We start from the raw sequence: 23,945 nt of genomic DNA, 5'->3' as shown, positions 1-23,945 counted from the left end.
CGCAAGCAACAAAACATCAAGCATATTGGGAAGCTAGCAAACACTGTAAAACTGTATTTTTCCAATTGTAAACTAACTCAAAATGTATTTGCAAATAAAGGCAGATATACAGACAGATATTAACACCAAATATTAACTTTTGTGTTCTGTAGCTTTTTATGTGGACTGCAAGACCTTTGGTACTTCAGGAACAAGACAGTCATTATTTAATCTAGAAGTTGACAGATATTTTTGTATTAATTGTTTTATTTTCTTTCACGGAACAGTGCACTAAAATGACCTGGTGACCTGTGATGACGCGTCAACATTGTCCGTTACTGGGAAGTCGGAGGTGAAGAAATTCAACAGAAAAGGAAGTTAGAATTTGTGTTACTTCATGAATATTAAACAAGAGGGTATGATTTTACGGTCATTATTTGCTCTTGAAGTTGCATCACTGTCAGGAACAGTTGTTCAAGCAACTTCTGTAAACATCAAGGGTCACTACTAGGGGCAGACTGTGGATTGCTACTATATTATACTACCCCACTATATTGTATATTATCTTCACATTCTTATACTATACCACAATATACTATCTAACATTATTGTTGTACTATATTATATTATTATATACCATCTTACACTACTATACTATTATTGTTATTGCTACTACTCTGTCTCTCCCTCTGTCTCTCTCCCCCCCTCTCTGACGGTAAATCAAGTATCAATAATGACAGTAAATCAAGTGTCAACAATGACAGTAAATCAAGTGTCAATAATGACGGTAAATCAAATGTCAATAATGACGGTAAATCAAATGTCAATAATGACGGTAAATCAAATGTCAATAATGACAGTAAATCAAGTATCAATAATGAAAGTAAATCAAGTGTCAATAATGACGGTAAATCAAATGTCAATAATGACGGTAAATCAAATGTCAATAATGACAGTAAATCAAGTATCAATAATGAAAGTAAATCAAGTATCAATAATGACGGTAAATCAAATGTCAGTAATGACGGTAAATCAAATGGCAATAATGACAGTAAATCAAGTGTCAATAATGACACTTGAAAAAGTGCTCCTCGGAGCACAGGTCTCCTTCAGGTCAGGTATGTTATTGTGGGCCAGAAATGTTCGGAATTCGGAACTTGACTGTAGAGATAATGTGTACCGATTCGCATGATGTTTGGACAAAATTTGTAGGAATAATATAAAAAGAAGTTTAGCAAAATGCGGCCTCCTGGTGGCACTATAGTAGGGCAATGTTGAAAGGGTGGCATTTGTTCCTAAACTTAGAGCAAATGTCTAATCAACAAAAAAAAATACAAAATAATTCATTACTTTAAATTACAAATCATCATGTGATAAATAACAACTCTAACATCAATAATGTGTCAATAATGACAGTAAATCACAACCCTCGAGTGTAATATTCTGATTATATAACAGTCAGTTACCATGTTTAAATGTATGTAAATATACTGTACATATTTTTTTCTTTTTTGTGTGTGTGACAATTCACAAAAAATAATGTTTTGCTAGTGTTATCTCCATTTCCATGGAAATGCTTGTGGTCTGACTGAGACTATTTCTAGTGACTGTTTACTAACTAAATGTAATGCCTAAACTCCTACAATTCCAAGTGTGTGTCAGGGTGGGGGGTCCCCAGTTCAAACATGATTACATGATTATTTTGGGGGGTCACAATCTGAAACGTTTGGGAACCCTTGCACTAAATGACCCGGTGACCTGTGATGAGGTCAAGAAATTCAACAGAAAAGGGACTTTAAATCTCAAGAAGGGGAAGTGTACCAGATTTCCTGATTGAGTCATTATTAGGACATATGTGCCCATATAGTAGTATTGCTCTGCTCACTCATACATAGGATACAAATTAGTATACAGGGGTGTAAAGTAACTAAGTACATTTACTCAAGTATCTTGAGGTATTTTTTGGGCGGTGAAACCGCCCCTATACAGTATGTGAGGTTTGGATATTTGCACACCAAATCCTGCGCTGTGATTGGCCACCAGTGTACCCCCCTAACCCTGCACCGTGATTGGCCAATCACAGTCTATTCAGGACTGTGATTGGCTAGGGAAACATGACACATGTGCATAGCCCTATAAATAGGACTATGCACTTAAAAAAAACACATTTATGTTTTTTTTTAAGTGAATCACACATTGTGGGTGGAAAGGGTATTAAAAAAAACACATTATTCTTTTAAGTGAGCTTCCATCACCGTGATGACCACTGTTAAATAACAACAGTGACATAGTGCTCCAATTCCACATGCTGTGATTGGCTTGTGAGACATATGATGAAATTAATCTAAAACCACTTTGATGTGACACTAGTATATTTAACTTAGATGCTGTCCATTTCGTGAGAACAGTAAAAAAGAACTCAAAGATCACTATGGCTGAAATGAGAAAAGGGAAAACCGATATTGAGAAGAAAATAGAAAGTCTTCCTAGAACTGGCCCTTTTTGGTTGACTCCATTCAGTATTGTGATTAGCTAGCAAGACACCGCCCACTTCACACTGGGTGTGATTTTTACTTTACTGGAGTATTTCCAATTCTCAGTACTACATCCACTACATCTCAGAGGCAAATACTCCACTACAATTATGTGAAAACTTTAGTTACTAGTTACTTTGTAGATTTTGATTACTATTACAAAACATACATTAACCACTTCAGCCATATATAAGAAAATACATTACATTTGAAAATAGCCGATCTACAAGCTCACTATGTGTTGCGTTGCGACGCATTGTGAGCTTGTAGATCGGCTATTTTCAAAAGATTTTTAACATTTTACACATTTGAAAAGTTGTGAAATCGGACATTCTGCATAATGAGTACTTTCTGCCTTTGGTACTTTAAGTACATTTTGATACCAATAGTAATACTTTTGTACTTTTACTCAAGTACATTTTTAATTCTGGACTTTTACTTGTAACCGAGTATTTCTACATTGCAGTATTGATACTTTTACTTAAGTAAAGAATGTGAGTACTTTTTCCACCACTGTCAGTATATCAGCTAACATGTGTTTAATGGAATGTTGTATGATAGTAAGTAAGTAGTAAGTAAGAGAATAGATCAGTGGTTCTCAACCTTTTTCTGAGCTCTGGACCTCTGGAGCATGTTTCAGTTAAATAAGGGGTTTTCAACAGGTGGTCCGTGGACCACTGTTTGTCCGTGACGGTATTGCATGTGGTCCCTGACCATGCATTTAGTCATTTAGTAAGGAAAGTGAAATATGTTTTTTTTATTTAGTTTTTTTTTATTCCACAGAACGGTGCACTAAAATGACCTGGTGACCTGTGATGACATGTCAATGTCAGTTACTGCGAAGTTGGAGTCAATACATTCAACAGAAAAGGGAGTTAGAATCCCAAGGGGAAGTGTACAGTACCAGATGTCCTGATTCAGTCACTATTAGGACATAATATGTGCCCATATAATGTGTCTGCTCACATAAGATACAAATTGATTTCTTTGGCTATTCAAAAATAGCAGATACACAAGCTCCTAGTGCGGCACTGAGTGCCTCACTATGAGCTTGTAGATCTATTTGTTAAAAATCATGAAAATGTGTGCAAATCATTTGAATATATATTTATATATTGAAAGCGAAAACAATTTTAACGTATGTTGCTATAATAAATATTTCATTCCAGGGACCCACTGAAGCAAAGCAAAGCTCATATGAGGTTGTAGATATGCTATTTTTGAATAGCCAGAGAAATCTAAAATATCACAGGTGCTTTCCCGGTCTTAAAGGGTTAATGGGATGTTGGATAAAGTAAGAGAATGGAATAAAGGTAACAGTGGGATAGGAATAGATCAGTGGTTCTCAACCTTTTTTGAGCTCTCGACCATATTGTTCAACAAATTAAATCAAGCCATTTTAAAAGTCATTATTTCATGTCAAGCTTTTTTTCCCCACACCACGCCTATTGATTCAAATGTTTTCTTACATTTGGTAGACTTATGAAATATTATTATTTTAATACATACAAAAGGTATTTTATTTATGTATTTACATTTTAAAACATTTTCCCATGGACCACCTGCAGGCCTAATTATGCCATGGACCACTAGTAGTCTCGTGGACCATTGGTTGAGAAACAGTGGGATGTATAGACATGAGACGCATAGCAAGTGCTACCAAAGCACTAATCTTATACTGTTTAGTATTCACTTCAGTGCATCTCCTATAAGCAAAACATTAAGTCTTTCGCTCCTTTCATTGTACCTGCATGATGGATGGGAATAAAACTCTTGAACCTCACTAGTTGACATACATTTTAACTGATATACTTTTGTGTATGACAGTGTTGCACGGTAAACATAGCGCCTCGACAAGCTCACAATGTGTCACACATTTTAAATGTCAATAATCAGACGTTAATTTAATTGTGGGAAGCCAAAATCGTGATCACGATTAAAATGCGGCCTTAATGCAGATGCACTGTGACGAGAATGAAGATGACATTTTGGAGTGTTACATTCTGTGCACATAATTTAATTGATTTGTTTGATCGGTAGCCTAGTTGATCAGTTATGTGATGATGTGATCATAATAAATTCTCATCGCTGATATTCTGTATGCTTTCTTGTTGCTTCAAGGGAAAACTACAGCATGGTCAAATCTAGCAGAAAGGGCTAAAAAGTTTTTTTTTTTTTTTTCAAAACATATTGAGGATACAAAATCAGTTGGATTTGTTTTTGTTGCAATTATTGTGAGGTTGACGCCCATTTTTGCATAAAGGCCTGGACCAAATGTACGACAATGACATCATGTTTGAGAAATGATCATAGCAACTTCATCTTTATGATTTCTTTTTTATTTACCAAAGGGTGAAAGGCTATATTTCACAATCAAGACGTTGTACAAGGGCTTAAGCTGACCGTGTGCAAGAACAGAAATCTACCCTTGGAGAAGTGCATTCTACAAGCACATTTATATTATCATAATCATAATAATTGAATCTACTAAAAACAAATTATGACTGTATAAGTAGAAAGACAGTGAAATGGCAGATACCACATAGTAATGTGTCGTAATAATCTGGAACCACTAGAGGGTGTAATCCTACTACTCAACAAATGTCAAAGCTCTGTGGGGGAAAACCTAGACAACTAAATTAGTTGGTCTTGATTACATTTCAATGTCTGCAATACGTGGATTACGCGCACACACACACACACACACACACACACACACACACACACACACACACACACACACACACACACACACACACACACACACACATATAACATGCTACGGAATGTTAATGATCTTTTTAATATTAATGATTAATGATCAGATGTTCAGATCAATGTTTGTCCTGCACTGAATAACCTACCATAGTGGGAAGCAATGGTGTGGGAGGGGTGAGCAGCAAGGGAGCTTAGAGTTGTGCCAGCAGGTGAAAACATGCGTTGGAAAAATCCACATGGAAGGCCGGCACGTGCACATTGGAAGACTTTTGATGAAAATATCACTCAAAGCAACTTTAATCCATTGAAACTAGAAGCCAAATTATGTCATTAGACAATAATTGCTAAAGAGTGCCAATTTAACCTATACATATTGTGTCTCTTACATACAGTACCTGTAGTATTTTGACCCACAGAGAATGAAGAGGTGCACATTTCTTGTCTAGATAATCCTAAAAGTTTACATTTCTTCAGGATAGATAATAGAAGTTTGTATCTCTGACTAGATTTAGTTTGATCTGGTGTAAAACTGAATATATTACCAGCAAGCTGATCAGCAATCAAATAATATTTGATTGTCACTAATAACACTAAGTGTAAATGGATATATTATATCCATTTACACTTAGTGTTATTAGTGACAATGTATCATCATTGAATTTCTGCTTCTATGTATTGGTGGTACCGCGACCCATGATGGACTTCTTAGTGTTTTTCTCAGGTTTCAAAAGCATTATATAACACTTTGGTCCAAACAGTGCCACCAAAAGGCCAAAACTAGATGCTAAAATAGCAAATATCTCCACTACATCTGCATATTTGCCTGGAGAGCTGATGTATGCTGGGATGAAGGCTATCCACACGGCACAGAAGATCAACATGCTGAAAGTGATTAACTTGGCCTCATTGAAGTTGTCTGGCAGATTCCTTGCCATGAATGCTAGGAGGAAGCTGAGGAGGGCCAGTAAACCAATATAACCTAGTAACACGGCAAAACCAACTGTTGATCCTACCGCACACTCAAAGACTATCTTATCACTTTGATATTGTGTGTTTTTATGAGGAGTTGGTGAGGCAGACACAAGCCAGACTATACAGATTATTGCCTGGATGGAAGTAAGAGCTAGAACGATTCCTCTCTGTTGCATAGCACCAAACCACTTCATAATGTCTGCACCCCCAGGCTTGGAGGCCTTGAACACAGCCAACACCACCATAGTCTTTACTAGGATACACGAGACACACAGCACAAAGCTGATCCCAAATACGGCATGCCTCAACTGACGAGTCTGGGACGTCCAATGAACAGAAGTGAACACAAGAAACATAGTTTGAGTGACAATAAAAGTTGGAAGCTGAGTTCTGCGTTGTTGGCGCGTACCATGGGTGTGTCTCGATGATAGATGAAGATTCCCAGGACAATGGCACAGATAAGTGTGCCTAGCAATGAGACGGCTGTCAAGGATATACCCAGGGCCTCATGGTAGGAGAGGAACTCCACACTCTTTGGGACACAGTGGTCACGCTGGGGACTGGACCAGAAGTCCTCTGGACAACTGGTGCACTCCGTAGAATCTAACAAAAACAGCAAGATTAAAGAGACTGATAAGTAAAGTGTCATCCTAAAGATAACCTACATTGCTACATCCTACTATATTTTACTATGAATGTGGAAACCTCTTTTAATCACGATCAGAGAGTCCCAGACTGTATAACCGGAAGCATTTGAAAATTCTGGGAGGCAACAGTCTGGCCATGCTAGACTGACTTTTGGCATACATAGGGAGTGAGGAAACCGATACTTTCCCAATTTGAACATGTTAATTAGATTTTTTGTGAACTTTCACTCAAATCTCTGCTATGTGTGGAAATGCCCTCTTCCACTTTTCTCCTCAACGGGTTGGTCTTTTCCGTAACACAAATTCCACCAATCAGAGACGTCGGTACACATTATAGGATTGTGGGTAGTGAAGTATTTCTCTGTGACAATGAAAATTAAACATATAAAAAATATAGGTTGACTGCATACAGACGTGTGGATTCTACAGGAGCAGAGCATTGCTTCGCAACCAGGAGCCTAGTGCTAAGTCTACATTGGATTGTTACAGCATTATAGCTGATAATTTAATTATGTATCAAAGGGATGGGATTTTTACTTCCGGAAACTCGCTGTGAAGCTCTATTAGTCAGGTTTGAAACTTCAAAATAATGTCACCCTGTGCATGTTTGGCATATTGCGTTTTCTGAAGTTCATTGTGTTCCAAATAAGAATTGACCATATGATCATTTTATGATTCCTCCACCAAGGACGTTTTTTCGTCACCAATTGTAGTAGGAACACTCCTTTCATTCAACTTTGTGGATGGATGTAGCATGGGCCTGGGACAATGAACCCATTAAAGGTATAGTGTATAACTTTGCAATGTATTTACATACCAAAACAATAAATACCGTACATTATTTTTGAGTGTTGCCAACCACTCCTACATTTGACCGTGTGTGTTTGTGTGTCCGTCCGAGCACGGCCTTAACAGCTGCAGCTGATTGCAACACAAACATGCAACCAGTTACAGGCGCACCGTGCACACACACACATGCCAGCACTGCTCACGTGCGAGCCAGTACTACACACACACACACACACACACACACACACACACACACACACACACACACACACACACACACACACACACACACACACACAGAAGTGGTCAATAGTAGGGGGTACTAAGCACAAAAAATGGCCAAATCGTTACGCGGCGGATAAAAGCATGACATTTGATACAGATGTCCCTTGGGTCATCCTAAAACATCCTAGAAGGGGTGCCCAAAAAAATCTTAAACAGGAAGTGACTTATGGACAAAATTCAAAATGGCCACCTAAACTGTTGACCGTTGACTCAAAAGACACCAAAATAATCTCCAAAAAGCATAACATTTGGCACATATGTCCCTTGGGTCATCCTAAGACATCCTAGAAGGGGTGCCCAAAGGAATCTGAAACAGGAAGTGAGTTATTGACTAAATTGAAAATGGCCGCCTAGTGTTGTCGATTGACTCAAAAGACAACTAAAGAATCTCATAAAAGCATACAATTTGGCACACATGTCTTTTTGGTCATCCTAAGACATCCTAGAAGGGGTGCCCAAAGAAATCTTAAGCAGGAACTGAGTTATTGACAAAATTGAAAATGGCCGCCTACAGTGTTATCTATTGACTCAAAAGACAACTAAAGAATCTCATAAAAGCATACAATTTGGCATACATGTCCCTTGGGTCATCCCAAGACATCCCAGAAGGGGTGCCCAAAAAAATCTTAAACAGGAAGTGAGTCATTGACAAAATTGAAAATGACCGCCTACAGTGTTGTCGATTGAAGACAACTAAAGAATCTCATAATGGCATACATGTCCCTTGGGTCATCCTAAGACATCCTAGAAGGGGTGCCTGAAATTATCTGAAACAGGAAGTGAGTTATTGACTAAATTGAAAATGGCTGTGTACAGTCTTGACAGATGATGCAAAAGACACTCATAAAAAATAATCTCATAAAAGCATGACATTTGGTACAAATGTCCCTTGGGTGATCTGAATGCATCCTAAGGGGTGCCAAAAAAAGTTTGAATAGTCTCTCAATGGAAAACACTCCTCCCACACGGGCTGCACTGCTACAATATTCAAATCGAGCAGCCAATCTAGCATTTGGTCCAGAAGCCTGAAAGCTATGCAATCTCTACCATCTCCTGACAAATAAATTAAAGTCACTGATTCGTGGACACCTTTATGGACACTCTTGCCAGAGGCTGCTTAAGTTTGTAGAGAACTCAAGTGTGGCTGCAAAGCTGAGCCCTTCTGTTCGAGAAAGTGTAGATGCCGGGATGCTGGGTTACCTTGCAGAGCATTATGCCAATGTGCTGGTAATTGCGAAATGGCACACATGAATACATGTAGTTACTAAACACTAATCACAAAAAAACAGTAATGATCAAGAAGAAAATACATGAGAAGATAGAGTGTAAAACAAGCAAGAAGATGTAGAGTGCAAAATAAATAAGATGCAGAGAGTAAAATAAGAATATGCAGAGTAAGATAAGATGCAGAGTAAAATAAATGAGAATATGCAGAGAGTTAGATAAATAAAGAAGATTCAAAGAGTACAATAAAATAATTATGCAGAAAGTAAAATAAATAAGTGATGTAGAAATGAAAACAGAAGGTAGACTACAAAATACGGCAAGTTATGCACTGCATAACCTGTCGTATTGAGTCTGCATAATATGCAGACTGCCATGGTCAACTGTTTAAACAGCCATTTAGAATTTCTTCAACATGGTCCCTTCCTAAAAAGTTTAATAAACAAGCAAACAAATAAATAACCCCTTCTAGGATATATTAAGAAGCACTCAATGTACATACCAAATTATACACTTTTATGACGTCCCCTTATGTTTTCTTTTGTGTCAACTGCTTTTAGGCGGTCACTTCCTGTTTAAAACCTTTTTGGGCACCCCTTGTAGGATGCGTTCAGATCACCCAAGGGACATTTGTACCACATTTCATGCTTTTATGAGATTCTGTAGGTATCTTGCATCATCTTTCAACACTGTAGGCGGCCATTTTCAATTTAGTCAATAACTCACTTCCTGTTTCAGATTATTTTTGGCACCCCTTCTAGGATGTGTTAGGATGACCCAAGGGACATATGTGCCAAATTGTATACTTTTTGGAGATTCTATAGGCTTTTTGAGTCAATCGCCAACACTGTAGGCGGCCATTTTCAATTTAGTCAATAACTCACTTCCTGTTGAAGACTTTTTTGGGCACCCCTTCTAGGATGTCTTAGGATGACCCAAGGGACATGTGTGACACATTTTATACTTTTTGGAGATTCTTTAGTTGTCTTTTGAGTCAATCGACAACACTAGGCGGCCATTTTCAATTTGGTCAATAACTCACTTCCTGTTTCAGATTTTTTTGGGCTCCCCTTCTAGGATGTCTTAGGATGACCCAAAGGACATGTGTGCCACATTTTATGCTTTTTGGAGATTATTTTGGTGTCTTTTGAGTCAACGGTCAACAGTTTAGGTGGCCATTTTGGATTTTGTCCATAACTCACTTCCTGTTTAAGATTTTTTTGGGCACCCCTTCTAGGATGTTTTAGGATGACCCAAGGGACATCTGTATCAAATTTCATGCTTTTATCCGCCGCGTAACGATTTTTCACTTAGTACCCCCTACTACAAGTGGAGAACCTGGCACAATGGTGCCAGGAGAACAACCTGGCTCTCAATGTTGCAAAAACAAAAGAGATAATCTTCGACTACAGAATTCCTCCCAGAGATCACTCTCCCATTCAGATCGGGGGTGCTGCATGGAGAGGGTCGGAGATTTCAAATTCCTGGGGGTGCACATCACTGAATATCTCACCTGGGCAGTTCTGACAAAGCGAGTGGTGAAGAAAGCAAAAAATCAAAGGCCTCTACTTTCTCAGGAAACTGAAGAAAGCTGGCATGGGTCAAAAAGTCCTAAGAGCTTTCTACAGAGGCACCACAGAGAACATCCTGACTGGCTGCTTCACTGCCTGGTACGGCAGCTGCACTGAGCTCAACCGCAAGGCAATGCAGAGGGTTGTGCGGACAGCCGAACGCATCAGCGGATGTGATCTCCCCCCATCCAAGCCCTGTACGACGAACGTGTTACAGGTTTAACATATCGATGTGATCGGTTATCTGCATGTATCACTGAGAGCATATATACCCCGGATGTATGGGGCTTGTATCCATTCACTATTCAGTTAATACAGAGCCTGAACCTGACCACACTGTGTCTGTCATCCTTCTTTATATATTGCATGCACTACTTTCAAACATGGCGTCAGAAGTGGTGGCTCGCGTTTTTAATTAATAGACGCGAGTTACGTTAGTTGTCGGACGGCAACGTGCTAACCAGCTAGCATGGCAGCTAACATTCCCCCGCCGGTTGCAATGAGTTTCACTGGCGATTGGAGTACAAACTGGGACATTTTCCGTGCCGAGTTTGAGGATTATATTCTTGTCACCGGAATATCGGAGAAGGACAAAAGGATCCAAGCGGCAACCCTACGGAGCGTTATGGGGAGTGAATGCAGACATATTTACCGTCATAACCTGAACCTCACAGAGGAAGGACAAGGGGACCCGAAAGTGATACTGGACGCACTGGAAAAGTACTTTAAACCCGCAAGAAACATCATCTATGAAAGATATCTGTTCGGGAGCTGTAAACAGGAGGAGAGTGAAGCCATAGACACTTTTGTGACCAGACTGAGGGAGAAGGCAGCAACGTGTGAGTACGGACAGTTAAAGGATGAAATGATTCGTGACAAAATAGTGCTGGGTATTGCTAATGAGAGCACAAGGCGTAGGCTGTTGAGAGAAAAGGATCTCACGTTGGTCACAGCTATTGAAGCGTGTCGCGCAGCAGAGCTAACTGAAATCCGAATGCGAGTGATGGAAACGGCTGCTAGTACACACGCTCCACACAGCGAGACGCTTCACTCCGTTGCTAAGCAACAGACCAGGCATAACAAATCGAGGCAGAGCTACTCACCCAAAAAGTCAGACGCTACCTATGCATGCAAGTACTGTGGCAATACTCATTCTCGGGGAAGAGAGCACTGCCCAGCCTTTGGGGAAAAATGCAGATTATGTGGAACTAACAATCATTTTGCACAAGTATGTCAAAAAAGCAAACGAGGAAGCACTACAGGAAAGGTGCACTGCATGGATGAGGAGTTTTCAGAGCAGAGCAGTGATGAGGAGTCACAGTTATACACTGTGGAGTCAGTAAGCGCAGTAGGACAAACTAAAGGAAAGAAATGGTTTGTGACACTGCGTTTTAACAACAAAGCACAGAGATGTCAGTTGGACTCGGGGGCCACGTGTGACGTAATGACTCTTAAAGACAAGGAAAAACTTGCACCCCATGCAAAGCTGCGCCCAAGTAAAACCAGTCTGAGGCTGTACTCTGGGAGGCTAGTGAGCTCTTTAGGCATTTTCGACACTGAATGTACAGTACGGGGTTGCAAACAAAAGCTTTCATTTGAGGTCGTGAAAAAGGGACAGCATCCTCTCTTATCGGGCGACACCAGTGAACGCCTTGGGTTTATGCACTTCACCATTCCTGAGGAGGTGCTGAAAGTTGAACATGCACTGCCCAGACCTCTAACTAAGGAAAAGATAGTCGACAAAGTCCAACATGCACTGCCCAGACCTCTAACCAAAGAAAAGCTTATCAGCAAATACAATGATGTGTTCACCGCACCGGTGGAATCGGTGCCCGGGGAAGTACACTTTGACCTTGATCCTGACATTCCGGCAGTTCAGTGTGCTCCCCGCAATGTTCCCATCGCCATGAAAGCAGCTGTTAAAGCCCAGCTGGACAAGTATGAGGCTGAAGGCCATATTACACCTGTCACAGAGCCAACTGACTGGATCAGCAATTTGGTAATAGTGAGCAAGCCGGAAAAACTGAGAATATGCATTGATCCTAAGTTTCTAAACAAAGCTCTGCGGCGCTCCCACTACATCATGCCCACCCTGGAGGATGTACTTTACAAATTACCAAAAGCAAGAATATTCACCTTAGTAGATGCCAGAGATGCCTTTCTGCAATGCAAACTGGACACTGAAAGCAGTCTCATGACCACGTTTTGGACCCCTTGGGGGAGGAAAAGGTGGCTCAAGTTGCCATTCGGGGTGTCGGTGGCACCCGAAGTTTATCAAAGGAAACAGCATGAGCTGCTGGCTGGGCTCAGAGGCATAGAGCCCATCGCTGACGACATACTGGTCGTGGGCTGCGGTAACACGGACAAAGAGGCGGAGTCAGACCATGACACCAAGCTCCTGGCGCTGCTGGACCGCTGCCGTGAGGTCAAGCTGCGCTTAGGAGTAAAAAAGCTGCAGTTCAGAGTGCCTGAAGTCCAGTTTCACGGTCACATCCTTTCAGCTGCTGGGCTGAAGCCTGATCCAGAAAAGGTCAGGGCCATTATTGACATGCCCAATCCAACTGATGCAAAAGGCGTACAACGCCTCGTCGGCTTTGCAAATTATTTAGCCAAATTCATGCCGCATCTGTCAAGTGTCTGTGAGCCGTTGCGGCGCCTCTTGGACAAAGACACTCCTTGGCACTGGTTGCCTAAACATGAGGCGGCAATACAAGAGCTCAAGTCGCTGGCCACAACCATGCCATTATTGCGCTATTATGATGTGACTAAGCCTGTCACTATCCAGAGTGACGCCAGCCAAAGTGGGCTTGGCTGCTGCCTTATGCAGGAGGGTCAACCCACCGCGTTTGCTTCTAGAGCTCTCACTCAAACAGAAAGAAATTATGCACAAATCGAGAAAGAGTGCCTCAGCATTGTCTTTGCCTGCCAAAGGTTCCACCATTATTTGTATGGCCGCGACCTCATTACAGCAGAAACAGACCACAAACCCCTAATATCGATCTTTAGCAAGCCTCTCCTCAGTGCGCCGAAGAGGCTTCAAGGCATGCTTATGACCCTACAAAACTACTGTCTGAAAGTCGTCTACAAACCAGGGCAGGAGATGTTCATCAGCGACACGCTCAGCAGGGCTACAACACAATGTACTGGCAGGGGGACGGCCTACCAGCGGCATACTATCTGCTCGTTACAACAAGCACAAGAGGACATGCAACACGTAAACCAGGCAGACTTCCTTAATGTAAGTGACCAACGGCTGGAACAAATCAGGAAGCACACTGACTGGGACGAAAGTCTCCAGACGCTGAAGTCTACAGTTCTGGCGGGCTGGCCAGATGTCAAAGACAAGACACCTCTCATCATCAGAGGGTATTGGCCGTATCGGGATGAAATCAGTGCTCAGAATGGTATTCTTTTCCGAGGGCCAAGAGTTATTATCCCAAAATCACTGCGCCCGGAGATGCTTGCACGCATACACACCAGCCATATATGGGGAGAGGCGTGTTATCGGCAAGCTAGAGAAACCTTATATTGGCCAAACATGCAGGCAGAGATTAAGGACTTTGTGAGCTCCTGCACTACTTGCAATGAGTATGCGCAGAACCAGCAAAAAGAGACCATGCTCTCGCACGAATTGCCAACCAGGCCATGGCAGATTGTCAGCATGGACCTTTTCAGTTACGGGCGAAAAGATTATTTGCTCATTGTTGATCATTACTCAGACTTTTGGGAAATAGAACTCCTCTCTGATCTGACCGCAGAGACTGTTATCAGACGTTGCAAGGCGCAGTTCGCACGTCAAGGCCAGCCAGACAAGGCAATTACGGACAATGGGGCCCAGTTTGGGGCCCAGTTTGCTCGTTTCGCCTCTGAATGGGAGTTTGAGCATGTGACATCCTCCCCGAGGTACCCCAGGGCAAACGGCAAGGCCGAGTCGGCCGTTAAAATTGCAAAAAACCTACTGCGCAAGGCCTCCCGGGATAACAACGACCCGTGGAAAGCAATACTACACTGGAGAAATACTCCGACTGAGAATATGGACAGCAGCCCGGCACAAAGGCTCATGTCTCGTCGACTGAAGACGTCCATTCCTGTGACCAACCGACTCCTTGAACCTGCTGTGGTGCATGGGGTTACAGAAAAGCTGCGTCACAAGAGGCAGCTTGCCAAGTCTTTCTATGACCGGTCTGCACGGGTCCTGCCGGAGCTGGAGGTTGGCGAGACTGTCAGAATGAAGCCCCTGCCGGGTGACAATACTCGGTTGTGGCGAGCTGGGACATGTCTCGGAAAAGTTGCACCTAGATCATACCTGGTGGACGTTGATGGTTCTGTCTATCGACGCAACCGGGTCGACCTGAGAGTGGCGGAGCCATCTGCATCTCAGGCCTGTGGGGAGAATGAGTTGGAGCCAGCACATAGTGTTGCTCTAGAGACTGCAGAGACGGCAGAGACTTCCCCAATCGTGGCAGAGTCAAGCCCTGTTAGGTCGACCATGGCCAAGCCAAGCCCTGTTAGGTCCGCAATAAGGGCCTCTCCTAAAAGCTCCATAACACGCACCAGGATTGGACGGCTGTCAAAGCCACCAGAGAGACTGGGCTATTAGCATAGTATGCACGTTTGGCGAAAAGTGGGAAAAAGAAAAAAAAAAAAATGGAAAAGGGGAAAAAGACATTGATGTGAATTACTGAATTACGGAATTAAGTAATGTGATGTTTGGGGCTCACTTGGGGTTGTATGTTAGTCACTGAGGGGACTTACTTAAGAAAGGGAAGATGTTACAGGTTTAACATATCGATGTGATCGGTTATCTGCATGTATCACTGAGAGCATATATACCCCGGATGTATGGGGCTTGTATCCATTCACTATTCAGTTAATACAGAGCCTGAACCTGACCACACTGTGTCTGTCATCCTTCTTTATATATTGCATGCACTACTTTCAAACACGCTGTGTCAGCAAAGCACGAGGAATCATCAAAGATCGAAGCCATCCCAACCACAGACTGTTCGAGATGTTGCCGCATGGAAAACGCCTATGCAGTCTCAAAGCTACTAGCAGTAGAATGCAAAAAAGCTTCTTTCCATGTACAATCAGGTACAAGAATGATCTGACAACCAGAACGAACCAAGGCAAAGGGAAATGCTAAGCTGCCCACCCGCCCAACCATCCATCCCTTTTTTGCACTACTATGCCTGAACTGCACAAATGTTCATGATTTTTCAACCGCAGGGGGAAAGAAAGGCTGTTCCATGTTGTTATAGCAGCCAGTTTGTTTGTTTGTTATATAGTCTCCATGCATAGAAACCATGGTAGAAGTGCAGTGACTGACTGCAGTCCTGACTCCTGACACTCCGCTGCCTCTAGATGTCGCACTCGCTAGTTCTCGTTCCCATTCAGTGAGGACTCTTCATCATCATCATCGTCATCAGTAGGAGACAAAGACAACATGGCGGCGAACGAGAACAACAACAACATAAGAGCAGTGCCTTCAGCTTTTAAAGCTGATGTTTGGGTGCACTTTGGTTTCAAAGAAAAAGGAGGAAGCAAGGACTTGGACAAAAGTAACGCAGTCTGCAAGCTTTGTGAAACTGCAGTGAAATATTCAGGAAACACGACCAACTTGAGATCGCACTTAAAACGACACCACTCTGATGTATTAAGACAACCACTGCAGCCAGCGAAACGTGTGGACCCAAAGCAGACTAAGCTGGATGGATCCAACATGCTTCCACCTGGCTCCTTTCGTGCACAGAAGATTACAGAGTCAATTGTGCATTTCATTTGTAAAGATATGCGGCCTTACAGCGTCGTTGAAAACCGCGGATTCAGGCTCATGGTGAATACTTTGGATCCCCGCTATGTGACCCCGACTCGCAAACACATGACGGAGGAAGCCGTGCCTGACATGTACGATGCGGTGAAGATTAAAGTGAAAACATCTCTGAGCTCTGCAGAGAGAGTGGCATTAACGTGTGACGGGTGGACATCACGAGCCGTCCAATCGTACGTTACGATTACGTCCCACCACATCTCCCAGGACTGGAAGCTGATTTCACACGTTTTGCAGACGAGGGTAATGGTCGAGAGACATACCGGCCCTAACATCTCTGAGTTACTTAAAGAAGCAATGAAGGAATGGGGCATTGAAGAAAAGGACCCAGCCATCGTCACAGATAATGCATCCAACATGACCAACGCAGCGCAGATGGCCGGTATGTTGCACGTTAAATGTTTTGCGCACACCCTGAATCTAGCTGCACAGTGCGCACTGAAGCTCCCAACAGTTGCACGCTTGCTGGGGAGAGTGAGACGTATAACCAGCTTCTTCAGACGCAGCACCAACGCCACCCATGTTCTGAAGCTAAAACAAGATCAGCTCGACCTGGACGACCACAAGTTGCTGACTGGCGTTGCTACCAGATGGAACAGTGCCCACGACATGCTAGAGCGTTTCCTGTATCAGCAGCCGGCCATCACAGCAGCCCTTCTCTCAGCAGAGGTTAGGAAGAGTGAGAAGGACATCTGCGACCTCAGTGAGTCAGACGTAACAAATGCTGAAGAAATTGTTGCCGCTATGAAGCCCATGAAGGTAGCTACACTTGTCATGTCGGCAGAGGACAGCCCAACACTATCAGTTCTGGCCCCTCCATGCACAGCTGATTCATGATGTACGAGTGAACCCCACTGATTCTGCCTTGACAAGGGATATCAAAAATGCCATATGCACGGATCTTAAGAAGAGGTACCAGGACCAGCAGAAGGAGTCTCTACATGGCCACAGCTATCGATCCAAGGTTTAAGGCTATGCCCTTCCTTTCTGATGATGAACGCCACAACGTCTATGAGAGAGTCATCACAGAAGCTGCAAGGAGCCAGGACGCATTTTGGGTAAGTTAAAACTACCAAAGCTAGCTAGCTACTGTATGCTATTAAACGGACTGCTTTGTAAAGTTTGTAGTCAGTCAATACAATTTTTTTTAAAGTAACTACCATTTTCACTTGACATAGAAACAAGGTGAAAGTTAGTCCAATACAATCATCAATACAAATATTTTGATTTAAAATGGTTAAAAGGCATAAATAAATTCATAGATAAATGTAAAAGATTTAAATGTGAAAGTTTAAAAAGCCTAAAAATAGAATGATAGTAAAAATATTTATAGTTATTAAAACATTGACATCCATGTTACATAATGTAATGTTGCAGTATTGCATTTTTGGGGCTCAAAAGTGTTACTGATTCACTAATTCACAGTTAAAAAGCTAATTTAATATGGTGTGTGTGTGTCTGTGTATTGCTGTTTTTCAGCAGAGAGAGACTGGAGTGGCGACAGGAGAGGCTGAGGAGGAGGAGGAGGAGGAGGAGGAGGAGGAGAAGGAGGAGGAGGAGGAGGAGGGGGCAATGAAGAAGCTCCTGCGTGCGCAGGATGGCATCGCTGCAGCCCCAGCCAGAGCAAGTTGCTTTACATCACTTATTCAGACTGGTTGATTTACATAAGTAGTCCTTCAGACTGGAGCACTTTACATTACTAGTCCATTCAGACTGGTTGCTTTAAGCAACCAGTATGAATGGACTAGTCATGTAAGCCAACCTGTCTGATTGCTGGTCTCTCCCTCAGAACAAGCAATGCAGTCAAAGCAGCAGACAGGTTCTCCTTTCCTTCTGGCCACACGGGTTCCAGGGGAACAGCTCTCGCTGCACACTGAGCGAGGAGGCTACAGAGGAAAGTAACAATGATCAATTTCAGTCCAAACTAAACTTCATTCACATCCTGAGCTCAACATTAGATAGTTTAGGAAGCTGAAATTACATTTGTGGTTCCAAAGTTCCAGAAGATTCTGTCTTCATCAAGGAGGAGTTCTTCATTTCCGGAGGCTGACTTCTTGGCCACACCTACATAGTGAAACTTTGCGCTGCCATCAGTTTCCCAGTTCATGATATCAAAGGCTGGTTCACTTGGATCACCATTCTCATCAAATGATACATGATCACCAGATGATGTGGTGAAGTTGACCTTTTCCAGGTAATACATAAGCTAGAAATGGTGATAAGCAGAATAATGAAGAACATGAGACTTAAAAAATCACACCCAGTGTGAAGTGAGTGATGCCTTCGATGAGATAATGTCATTAAGCTATATGAACTAGAGGCAGGGACCCTGTCCATTTATTTCAAGGCTGCTCAACAGGAACACAGAGGGGGCGGGGCTCAAGCAATTACAGCCTGTCCCTATTGGCCGTCTAAGAGCACCTAGCAAGTTTGGGAAGTTTAGCATACTGGGAACTGGAGTTATGGCTGTTTAAAGCCCAGCCAATAGGAACATTGAAGGGGCGGTGCTTAAGCAATTATAGCCTGACCCTATTGGCCGTCTTAGTGCACCTAGCAAGTTTCTGAAGTTCAGCATGTTGGGAACTGGAGTTATGGCTGTTTAATGGCCAGCCAATAGGAACACATAGAAGGCGGGGCTTAAGCAATTACAGCCTGTCCCTATGGGCTGTCTTAGAGCACCTAGCAAGTTTTGGATGTTTGACATGCTGGGAACTGGAGAACACAGAGGGGACGGGGCTTAAACAATTACAACCTGTCCCTATTGGCCGTCTAAGTGCACTTAGCAATTTTCGGAAATTGACCATGCTGGGAAAGTGGTTTTATGGCTGTTTAAAGGCCAGCCAATAGGAACACAGAGGGGGCGGGGCTTAAGCAATTACAGCCTGTGCGCCTTGCAGGTCCGCATGTTACGTGTGTGTGTGTGTGTGTGTGTGTGTGTGTGTGTGTGTGTGTGTGTGTGTGTGTGTGTGTGTGTGTGTGTGTGTGTGTGTGTGTGTGTGTTTCATTCCTAATAACAACAACTCTACACGTTGTAATGGGAGTTGCCGACAGATTCAGCTGTGGAGCTCTTAATCTGTATTGAAAGATTACATTGCAGGAACTGTTGTATTAACTAGACCCATTACAACAACATTCCTCTAGTGCAGCCATTCCCAGCCCGTGGACCAGGACCCAGGATATTGCAAGTGGGTATCCAAATAATTGGAAACGCACTACGAGAGTGTGTGTGTGTGTGTGTGTGTGTGTGTGTGTGTGTGTGTGTGTGTGTGTGTGTGTGTGTGTGCGTGTGCGGGTGGCAGGGGGACTGACTTTCTAGCCAAGCAGAAAAATCTGCTATTTAAAAAAAAGGGGGGCATTAAATGTGCTGTTACCAGGCGGCAAGGAAGTTCCTCTGGATTTGAAGCCAAATATGAACTCACTTTCAGCATGCAGTTCTAATGAACGCTATCTCCCCTCCTGCTGGCTGTAAAAGCATTTTTTTCTCCATTGAAGTGAATGAGGTTTTGGCCAGACTTTATACGTGATTTTATTACCTTAGTAAACATTTGCATAAATACTTTGCTAGTTTAAAGTATTTTTTCAATTATCATGATATGCGTTTAGTCAATTATGGTCAATTAAGTTTCAAATTAATGATAAAGTAGATATTTTTCTAATGTTTCAACTGGTTCTACCGAGTGAAGACCCGGTTGCTTTTCGGGATCGGAAGTTCCAAGATGGTGGGTTTGAATTTGCTGAAAAAGTGGCATAAAAACGGTTCTGTAGAAACCAATGGGTGACGTCACCGTTCCCTTCGTCTATATTTTCTAAAGTCTATGGCTTTAACATGTGGGGCCCTATAATTGATGGTAATGGTAATCGACGTTGTGGTTTGTGTGCCCAATGTCATTTTACAGAAAAATGCACATTTTTTTATCACCCGTCAACGGGGCAAAAGATAAAAATAAGAGGCAAAATAACATGTACAACGAATAATGTAATCTATCTACTTAGATGTCCATGTGGGAAAGCGTATGTGGGTAAGACAACACGTGCATTAAAAACACACATTGCTGAACACAGGAGTACAATACGTAATGGGGACGAAAAAAGCCCAGTAGCTTTACATTTTAAAAAGGCACACCACAATGTCTCATCTTTAAGATACCTAGGAATAGAGAAAGTGCATCTTCCGAGACGAGGGGGAGATATAGACAATCTCCTACTGAGGAGGGAAGTATGGTGGATCCATTATCTTAAAACCATGGCACCAACAGGACTCAATGAGGACTTTGATATTAGGCCATATTTATAAACAAGCCAAAGAAGGGAGTTGTATATGTGTAGGTTGTAAAACGTTAACTTTTCTTTTCTTTTTGTTGTTTTTGCTTGTAACTTGTGGTACACAGTGGCTATGATCTGGACCGGGTCAAAAGATATATAGTTTTTAAGGAGTATTTCTTGAGAAATGCATTTCATGAAATGTATTTTTTTGGAGGAATATTTTTTTGGAAAATATTTGTCAGCAGATAGTAAGCTTAGTCCTTATTACCTGTCTGTTGAATCAAATGAATTGAGTTTTCTACTGTTTTTAATCTTTACTAAAGTCTTTTTTCTTCGAAAAAATTGTTATAAAAAAAAATCAAGAAAATGTTAATACTCTGTAAAATGTAAAAGATGAAATGTTGTCTGTTGATAAGTTGTCTCTTGACAAAATGTTGATCAAGTTTTGGTACCGCCCCTGATCACCAGGTGGGGCTGGTAACCAAAATCATTTGTTCCTGTATAAAAAGAGGTCATTTCCTGTTCTTGTTTATACTTGAAAAAGACCGAAATGGTCGAAACGTCGTATCAGCTGTTTGTTGTGAAATAAAACCTGGAGCATCAAAGTGAGTTGCGAGCCATACCTTTGTTTTATTATTACTGTCTTTACAGTTTAAAGCTCAGCGCCAAGGAACGGAGGATGTGCGTTATCTATGTTTCTGGGCCCTATAATTGGCCATACTAGCTAAACCCACTATTTGAGGATTTAGGAGTGTGCAAGGGTGCAAAACTTGCTATTTTGGGACACCAGCCTTATCCGCAAAACACCTGCACAACTCATTATATTATATGAATAAGTGTGGTTTGGTCGCTACAATAATTAAAACAATCACCGTGCCAGATGCCATTGCCTATAACACATTGCCTGCCTGAGATTAAAATATTGTTTTTATCCCCATGCCAGCGTTTTTAACCTTAAATTGACGATCTTTGGAGAGCCGCAGAAGCCACGTTGTAGACACGGAAGTAAACAACTGGAGGGAGGGGGGGAGGGGTCTCCTGTATCCACCGGAGGAAAAACATTTTTACCGCGATCGGCCATTTTTTTGTTATCACCCGTTGATCAAGGCTCGTTTTCACAAAAAAAGGGGAGTTCCTTGTAAATAATGGTAGTTGCGGTTGTGAGCTTGTAGATCGGCTATTTTCAAATCGCCAACATATATAAATATGCACATTGTTTAATGGCCGACATATAAAGGTTTGAAGTGCTCATGTGGCCTATTATAGTCGCTTCTTCTGGGCTTATTTTCATAGACCTGGTTGCTTATTCCTCTCGCCAATTCTGGCAACTGCTCCGGTCGCAGCAGCCGCACTGAGGGGATTTAAAATTGGACACCACACATATGCCCGTCGTTTACTTCATAGGCTCTAGCATTTGATTGCCTTTCAATAAAACCACATTTGATAGATTTACGTATCATCTTATATAAACACAATTGACACAAGAAATTGACACTCTCACTTCTGCTGATTATGGGAAAATTAGAATCACAGAGATTTGTTGAGAATTAGGAGAAAAAAAGGGGTAAAAAGAAGAGGGAAAAAAAAGTTATTGGGGGTGAAGAAACGTTAACAGGAAAACTGTGTATTGATATCACACCTGCCATGGCTGTATTGTCTGCAAACTGGCACAGCTGTGCCCAGTGAAAGGCCCTCTTCCTGGCACACATTGCGTAATTTCATGGAGGGCATGGGCCAGGGCATACACAGCCTTGTAGAGATTATACTCTGCTCTGAGGTTAGACACATCCAACAGTGTAGTGTCTGCTGTTCCCATGTCCTCTTGTCCAGTACACGCCCCTCCACCAGCATCCAGCCATTCTGATGGATGGGGTGCAAATGTACACCGAAATGTGTGCTCCCAAAACTGCCTTATCTGAAGAAACCCCCCAAAATTAGATTTAAGCATTTAGAAATTGCATTTTAAATACAAAACCAAACCAAATGCTCACTATGTTATCTTCTTGGCTGTGGTCTGGGTCATTGCCAGGATGTATCTTTAACATGAAGTCCTTTAGACCTGGTATGTCTCCACGACGAATGGCAAAACCCAGGGTGCCTTTCAGGTACGGCAGGTAGTGAGGAGACTGGAGATGAGGGTCTCCCCACCAAGCTGCAGTGGCAGGTAACACCCATTGCAGACCTGTCACATTCTGCTTCACCACCTGTTGAGTGTGTTGAACTAAATAAATGAATGAATAAATATTAATCATTTTAGATTCCTTCTGATTACGAATCCCTAAATTAACATGTATCATAACACAAACCTCCTCCATGGCATTGTGCAAATAGCTTCCATATGCAAATGCAATGACCACACGAGCTGTGGACGTCTTCATCACAGTGACAATCCTCTGGAGTCTAGCCAGGTCATTGTCAAAGGGCAGAGCCTCTGCATAAGCCACACAACCCAGACCAGACTGGTCCAGGTCAGACTGGAGTAATCGGGCAGCATCGCGGCCAGCTTCGTCGTCGCCAAACAACAGGCCTACCCAGGTCCACTCAAACCTCCTAATAATCTGGAGCATAGCTCGCACCTGATTGGATAAAGAATGGAGGGATAAGTACAGTATATAGGTTAGATTATTCACACAGTGGCAAATCAGTGCATCTCCTACACAGATTTCACAAAGTCAAGTCAAGTTTATTTATATAACATATACAGTAGATGTAGTCCATTCACAAAGAAATAATAAAAGTACATAACATAATCCGAAAACATAATACAAAAACAAATATAAACAAAACAACAACAAACTATGACCTCAAATTGTGTCAAAAGCAAGAGAAAAAAGGTGGGTCTTTTATAGATTGGATTTGAAATTCTCAATGGTGGGGCTTGACTTAACTCATTGAGACCGGGAAAGCATCTGTCATTTTAGATTTTAACCACTTTAACCATTATCTTATATAGCCTACTTTGGCTATTCAAAAATAGCAGATATACAAGCTCATAGTGTGGCACCGAGTGCCGCGCTATGAGCTTGTAGATCTGCAATTTTTTTGTGCAAATATTTTAATATTATATTTTTTAAAGCAATTTTTTTAAACTCAAAACTTTGCTTTTGGGGATTCTACAAACGTCTTTTAAATC

The sequence above is a fragment of the Gymnoscopelus braueri genome, assembly GCF_963280865.1.
Source record: "Gymnoscopelus braueri genome assembly, chromosome: 1".
NCBI lineage: Eukaryota > Metazoa > Chordata > Actinopteri > Myctophiformes > Myctophidae > Gymnoscopelus > Gymnoscopelus braueri.
This window is presented reverse-complemented; position numbering follows the sequence as displayed.